This window comes from Capsicum annuum, chromosome 12, assembly GCF_002878395.1.
Source record: "Capsicum annuum cultivar UCD-10X-F1 chromosome 12, UCD10Xv1.1, whole genome shotgun sequence".
NCBI classification, from domain to species: Eukaryota; Viridiplantae; Streptophyta; class Magnoliopsida; order Solanales; family Solanaceae; genus Capsicum; species Capsicum annuum.
Genome location: NC_061122.1, coordinates 144,675,074 through 144,682,478, shown reverse-complemented (window position 1 = coordinate 144,682,478; position 7,405 = coordinate 144,675,074).

Sequence of the window (7,405 nt, the reverse complement as noted above, 5' to 3'; positions counted from 1 at the left end):
CAATAACCATAGAAACGAATTCTAGGGAAAGCTCTTTCAAGTTAGAATCTTTAACTCGGACCATATGATACAAACACCCTTTTACAATCAACTTTCAAACTTTAAGATAAGAAATAATCTTTCCTTAGGAACTAGAGAACCACCTTCCCATACAATGATCGGATCATTAGGGAAATTAAACATGACCCTATGGGTCTGACATTCTAAGGAAGCATAGCAAGAGTTCAACCAATCCATCCCCAAAATGACATTAAAATCAACCATGTCTACCTCTATCAAGTCAACAAGAGTATATCTTCAACTAACAGATACCATACACCCTCTATAAACCCAGTGAACAACAATCGAGTCTCCTATCAAAGTAAAAATATAAAAAGGAATCAACTAACTCTCGAGACTACAATCAAGATGCACAACCACATACGGGGTCACATAGAAAAGAGTAGACCCTAGATCAAGAAAATAATACATATCATGGGAGAAAAGTCTCAACATACCCGTGACAACATTGGAAGATACCTCAGAATCCTGGCAAGTAGCAAGTGCATACAAACAGTTTCAGATAGTGGAGGTGCCAGAAATAGAAGTAGAGAAAGAAATAGCACCCTTTGGTGTGGGAGAAGGTAGAGTGGCAATAGGAGCCCTGTTGGCCCAAGAAGCTGCTAGATAGGGTCACTCACGATGCATGTGCCAAACCTGACCATAATGAAAACACTGGTTTCTCCCCTTCTCACACTAACAATAATGATTCTATCTACAGAATCTGCAAGGAAGGCGAGGTAGAGCCAATTGGGCCCCACTATCCTGGAATTGGGTACCCTATACCCGGGACTATAACACCCTGATTTTCTAAACTAGAATACTACACGGTGCTTATGACTTCGAAGGACCACAAGCTAACCTATGAATAATATCTGTACCTGTACACTGCATAATATAACATGATAATTCGAAAACATGAACTAAAAGGCTATAAGGTTCAATACTGAACAAACATCTGATAACACAATGTCTGAAAATGGTATAACAATACCAAAACAAATCTAAAATAACTACCTGACATGCTGTAGTCTGAAAGCCTCTAAACTATCTAAATAAGGAGTTGATGGGATATGTCTCCAACTAACTCCGACTACTAAAATAATCTAGAAACTAAAATAGTAATGTAATCATCATGTCCTCGAAAGATTAGGACTCACTTCTAACTCTGATTGCTGAGACTAGAATCTACTGCTGATCTAGAGGTCGTTTCTCTAAACCTATGGTATAAGACACCATAGCGTGAATGCGTCAGTACTTTGAATGTACTGGTATGCAAATGAGATAGGCTGAATGCAATATGTTCATATGCATGAACAATACTAACTGACTGACTAACATAAACGTAAGAATACATGCATGCATACGTAACTGTAATTGAGATCGTGTTGAAACTGAATACTGAGTCTACTGATATTGACGCCTGAGTCGCTGATAAGTGAGAAAGACTGACACTATATTACTGAATACTGAGGGACTGATACAATGTTACTGATACATGAATAACTATTTCTGATAGTTCTAATTATGAAAAACTGGTTTGGTTGACTGTATCTAATATTCCTGAAGCTGAATACTGATAAAACGAGTTCTGAAAACTAATATAACTAATAACATGTGTGACTGTATCTGACAATAATGAATCTGATGGAACGAGCTGAGTTTCATATTGTATCTAAGTAATTGAATCTGAGATCAGTCCTATCTAGTGAGGGATCTCTGAGTAAACTGATAATAAAGAAGATTTGACTTAGTCTAAGATCAGTCCAACCTAGTGGGTGATCTCTGAATCTGATTATGGTGCTACTGATTGACCATAGTTGAGATCAGTCCTATCTAATGGGTGATCTCGTAGTCTATTTATAATGACAAGGATTGATTATACCTGACAGTTCTAAATCTGTATTACTAAGCTGAATTGACTGTATCTGACAGTCCTGATTTTTGTAACTAAAACTATGGGATGTATTCATCTAATTGACATGCCCCATACTAAGCTAACTGGGGTCCAACCTGTAACCCCAGCTGGAAGGGTGTCAGTACAGCGTCACTGGTAAAGACAACTATTGTGGAGTTATTCCTAATCTAGCAGGTGACCCCTTGGATCAGTCCTATACATTTAAATGCGCTAACGGGTGATCACTGAGTATGTCAATCCTATCTAACGGGTGATATCTTGTAACTACGCTAGCTACGTAGTTCTGGAACTTAGGGATTTCTTCTAGGGATCTCAGTCCTATCTAGTGGGTGAGTCCCCATCCCTAGGCTCGCTCGGTGCTGAATCCTACTCCCATCTGAAAGACACTGAACTGAACTGATTGGCTGAACTAAACTGAGCTGATTAACTGAACTAAACCAATTAACTGAGCTAAACTGATTAACTAAACTAAACTGATACTAGTGGTATTGTCTAGCGGAGCTAAATTGAATTTACTGAGTTTCATTGACTGACGAAATGTACTAAGTTTTGAGGACTGACTGAGAATATTGAAGTTACTGAGATTGACTGGGAATACTAAGGTTACTGAGATTATTGAGCTACTGAAATTACTGAGATTTCTCAGATTTCCTGAGTCGCATGACTGACTGAGTTCTATGGATCATAGCTTGACTGAGGAGATCGTGAAAATATGACATGGCTCTAGGCACACAGCTAAATGTTCTGGTACAAGTACCCCCAGGACTCGATGAGAAGAAACTGACATAGCATGGCTTACTTGAACACATGACCAACAAAACAATTCATAATTTATGTATTGAAGTACTTCATCAAGCATGTGATATGCATAAGCTTGTACATACATGGGGATTTCATGATATCATACTAGTTGGGCATTGTTCCCTCATCTAGGAATTTAATCATACACATAAAAGGCATAGAATGTGTAAACACCATTATACAACAATCAAACATCATGATTCATCTCTAATTTCATTATCCAAGGGTTTTAATCCTAGGTTTACATGAATCTACATCATTACTAATCGATAACATATGCAATTTATCACCAAACAAGGATTAGAATGCAGTTAGTCATTATCAACATGAACAAGAGCAATCATGAAATTCATAAAGAAAATCCATAACTTGAATTTAGAAAAGAGATTCTTGGACTTCATGGATGAAAGGAGTCCATAAATGAACACTACACATACCTTAGTTCGTGATTCTATGAATATTGAAGGAGAGATTCTTGAAATTTAACGGTGAATTCCCTTGGAATTGAACCTTCTATGAAAACCCTAGGGCTTGTTCTTGAGAGTTTTTGAGAGTAATTGAGTATAAACTGCTGAATTATGGCCAAATATCATCTTATAAGGCTTATATAGGGTGGAAAATTGATCCTTTTAAGCCTAGGACACGTCTTTAATTTCTGAGAAAATTTCTCGATTTTCATCCTTGGCATGACGTGCCACTATCGCACCAAGTCACTGGAAAAGGACAAATGGGAAATTGCATGGTGGCGCGATATGGAGCTATCATGTTGCCACCTTGTTTATGACCTGGAAGTTTGGCACGACGCGCCACTATCATGAAGCAATACTGGAAATTGACAATATCCATTTGAGCTATCTCCACGACGCGCTGAAGGATCAGGTGATACACTGTCTCACTAAAAAGGCTCTAACTCTTTACCTGGATGTCGGATTTAGGTGAATTTTGTATCAATGGAAAGCTTATTCGATTCCCCATATGATAAAAAGCGAAAATATTGAAAATACCATGTGTACAAAAGTAGAGTCATCTTTCAAAGAAATCTTCTGACATTCTTGGAGAAACTTTTCAAGCTAGGAAAAGTACGGGGTATTACAGGGACCCACCACTAACCTAAGTTCAACGGCCACCCAAAAATTTTGGGTAAGGAGAACAAACACTATCCGAGGAGAAGGAACTCAAACTACCTCATTTCTTCTGTGTCCACTTGCCACCATCACCGCCACTAGGCTCAAAAGGCCTAAATTTCTTTCCTTCCCTCTCACTAAGCTCAACTAGCTTATTTTTCTCTTCTTCTACTTGTTGCAATTACACAATCAATTTAGAAATATCTATGCTCTCAATCAGCAAGGATGCCTTGATCTCAAGGATTAACTCACGGGATAATCCTAAGACAAATTTATGCATTCTAGCCCTCATGCTAGAAACCATCTCGAGAGAATACCTTGATACTTGATGGAATTTCAAGGCATACACTTGAATGGACATCCTCCCCTGCTTCAAGTTTACAAAATCTTTTGCCTTAGACTCTCTTAATTATTAAGGAAAAAAGTGGTCTAAGAAAGCCTCAAAGAAGTCTTCCCATATGGCGGGACTAGAATCAACACCTTGAGCAACTCCCACCCCGCATACCATTGGTACGCTACATCTTTCAATTGGTAGAAATCTAACTCAACGGCCTCAATCTCCAAAGCATGTATGATTCAGAAGATCTTCTCTATTTCATCAATGAAGCTTTGAGGATCTTTCTCAACCTTCATATAAGAGAACATAGGAGGGCTTAACCTTATAAATTGGCCAATTCTTGTGGCCTCAAAAGAAATGGTTGTCGGAGCACCACGCTCCGATTAAGAGGCAACCAACTTAGTCAAGAGGTTGATAGAGCGATGAAACTTGGCATTAGTATCATCCTTCTGAGGTGACGGAATATAAGGGTCACTCTCATAGTCGAGGTTGGTCGAAAAAGGTGGAACCCCATGAAAATGGTCAGATGCCGCAGCCCTAGCCTAGGTTCAAACTACAGAAGTTGGACAAGCTTCCTCTATAGGGCCCTCAGAAGGGTTTGCTAAGGCCTCAGATCTCCTTGGGGGAATAATCTAAAAGATAGCAAACAGAAATCAGAGGAATCCAAGACCTTAGACTCTATAGCTTGAGATTGAAACATAAGAAGGAAAAAATTTCTTAAAATGTCCCATAGCTCCTCTTTTATAAGTGTGACGCGCTTCACACCCATAAAAGAGGATCTACTTGACATGGCATTGTGACCCAACTGACCATGAACTTAGGCTCTGATACCAACTTGACACGGCCCAAAACCGAGCTATGTCGCATGGGCACCCCAAGCTCACATGAATTGGAGGTTTCCCCAATAACCCGACCCAAACATCTCATCATACCATAAGAGTCGAAGGGACTCCAACTCACAAGTTAAGATTTGTGAAAGTAATAGCATAAGTCAAAATTAGATTCATAATATCTGAATCACACCTAAGTTCACAGTTGTTCACAATGCCTCTACACAAAATAAAGTCAATAAATGTATATGTCGGGGCAAGCTCTTGATGATAGTCAAACCAAGTCTAAATGAGACTAAGTCTAAACATAAGAGACCAAGAGATGAAGATCTTCCAGAACAAGAAAGATCACTACTTCAAGTCAATGAACAAATTGCTTAAATTGCCTAATCACTGCGTAGGAAGAGAAGAAGATACTCCAGCTCCTATGTCACATGGGGATATAGCATTCGGAGATGGTTAGTGATTGGAACGCTAGCATGTAAATCAAGGATAAATGATAAAATATCATCATCAAGTCAATAGATCACACTTCATATTATTCACACACTTATCCATACATATAGATTTATCACATGCTAAGCAAGATATCAAGGCTCATCATCTTTCTAAAGCATTCATTCATTAGACATAAAGTGGGAAACTCCAACACTTCACACTTATAGGTTCAACAACTCAAATTATGCATAGGACTTTAACCACATATGCAATCATTTAGACAAGGGGCTCTAGCCATACACACATCCAATTAGACATAGGACTTCAACCATATGTCCACACATTCAATTGGGCATGGGACTTTGACCTTATACTCACACATTATGCAAGGGACTCTAACCTCATGATACACTTGGACTCTAACCACAAGTCATTCCAATTGGTGAGGTTCACTAACCTTACGAGATCTCTTTAAGCAATAAACTCTCACCTTGAGCAATATCATTGGTCAAGGGACTTCAACCTCAATCCATTCATAAGGCAAGGGACTTCAACCTCAAACCAACATATAAGGGAAGAGATTTTGACCTCAAGCCATCACAACTATAATTAGTTAACATTTGGGACTTTAACCCTTTGCCCATGCATCAACATACATTTAATACAACATTTAAGGACTTTGACCATTTTAGCCAATTTAACACTATACATGACCACATGGTCCTTATGGGAGCATTCATTACTCGACTATATCAATAGGCCAATGCATCCACTTAATTTAAAGTAAATCTCAAGTTACGGCCATTAATATCCTCACAATATTTCATATTTCAATAACAATCTTTACCATATTCCCACCACACTTAGGTTCAACACATAATTTAATTCATCTTTATATTTAGGGACTTTACCCTCTCAATAGCCATCAACCAACAAGGTCATCGATTTTACCATACATAGTTCATAATTACTTTAACATATCATTTATCAATCATTCATGCTCATGGGGTAATTGCCCTAGTCCAAAACATCACCAACATATGACTATATAATTCACTTAGACATTTCCACAAACACTTTGGGTGCATACCTTCAACAAGGCTAATTATATAGTAGATATTATCAAGATTAGGGTTACTCAAGAACCTTATGTTAAACCACATACAACAAGTACCCACACATTCAAATCATCATCAATATCACATATAAACATAAGTCTAAGCAAGATTTAATATTAAACATCATTAGGCAACAAAACCCTTTTCATTTGATTTCAAAACCACCATGTACACTTACTAATCCAAGTGTAAAATATATGAATTTAGAGATATTTAAAGAAGGGAAGAGATACATCCTTAAACAATATGATACACCAACAATCTTGGCTCTTTCTTGCTACTAGATGAGCTCCCTCCAAACCCTAGCCTCCAATCTTACTTCAAGAAGCTTTTAGAGTATTTTGGAGTGTTTGAGTCTTGTAAATAAGGACTTAGGAGGCCACAATGTCTTATATAGTAAAGGGACTTAGGCAAATGGAAATGACCACAAATCCATTAGTTAAAAGCTGAAAAGTGAACACGCCCAGGGGTACGACTCCCCTATGCGATTCCTTTAGTAATCGTACCCTATGGTATGAGTGGCACCCTAACTCATACCCTAGGCTTCTCTTAGGTCAACCATACTATTTTGGGTACGAGTGGGCACACTGGAGTCATAACCAAAGGGTACGACTCACCCTTTAGTCGTATACATAAACTGTATACCCAACAGTCAACTCCAAATGGAGACTACCCTCTATACAATTGAATTGCATACGACTCGTATACATAGGATAAAATTAAGTGAAGATCATGTATTATAGAAAATATTATGCTACCCTAACATATTTTCTAAGGTATACGGGGGGAGAGTGGATACG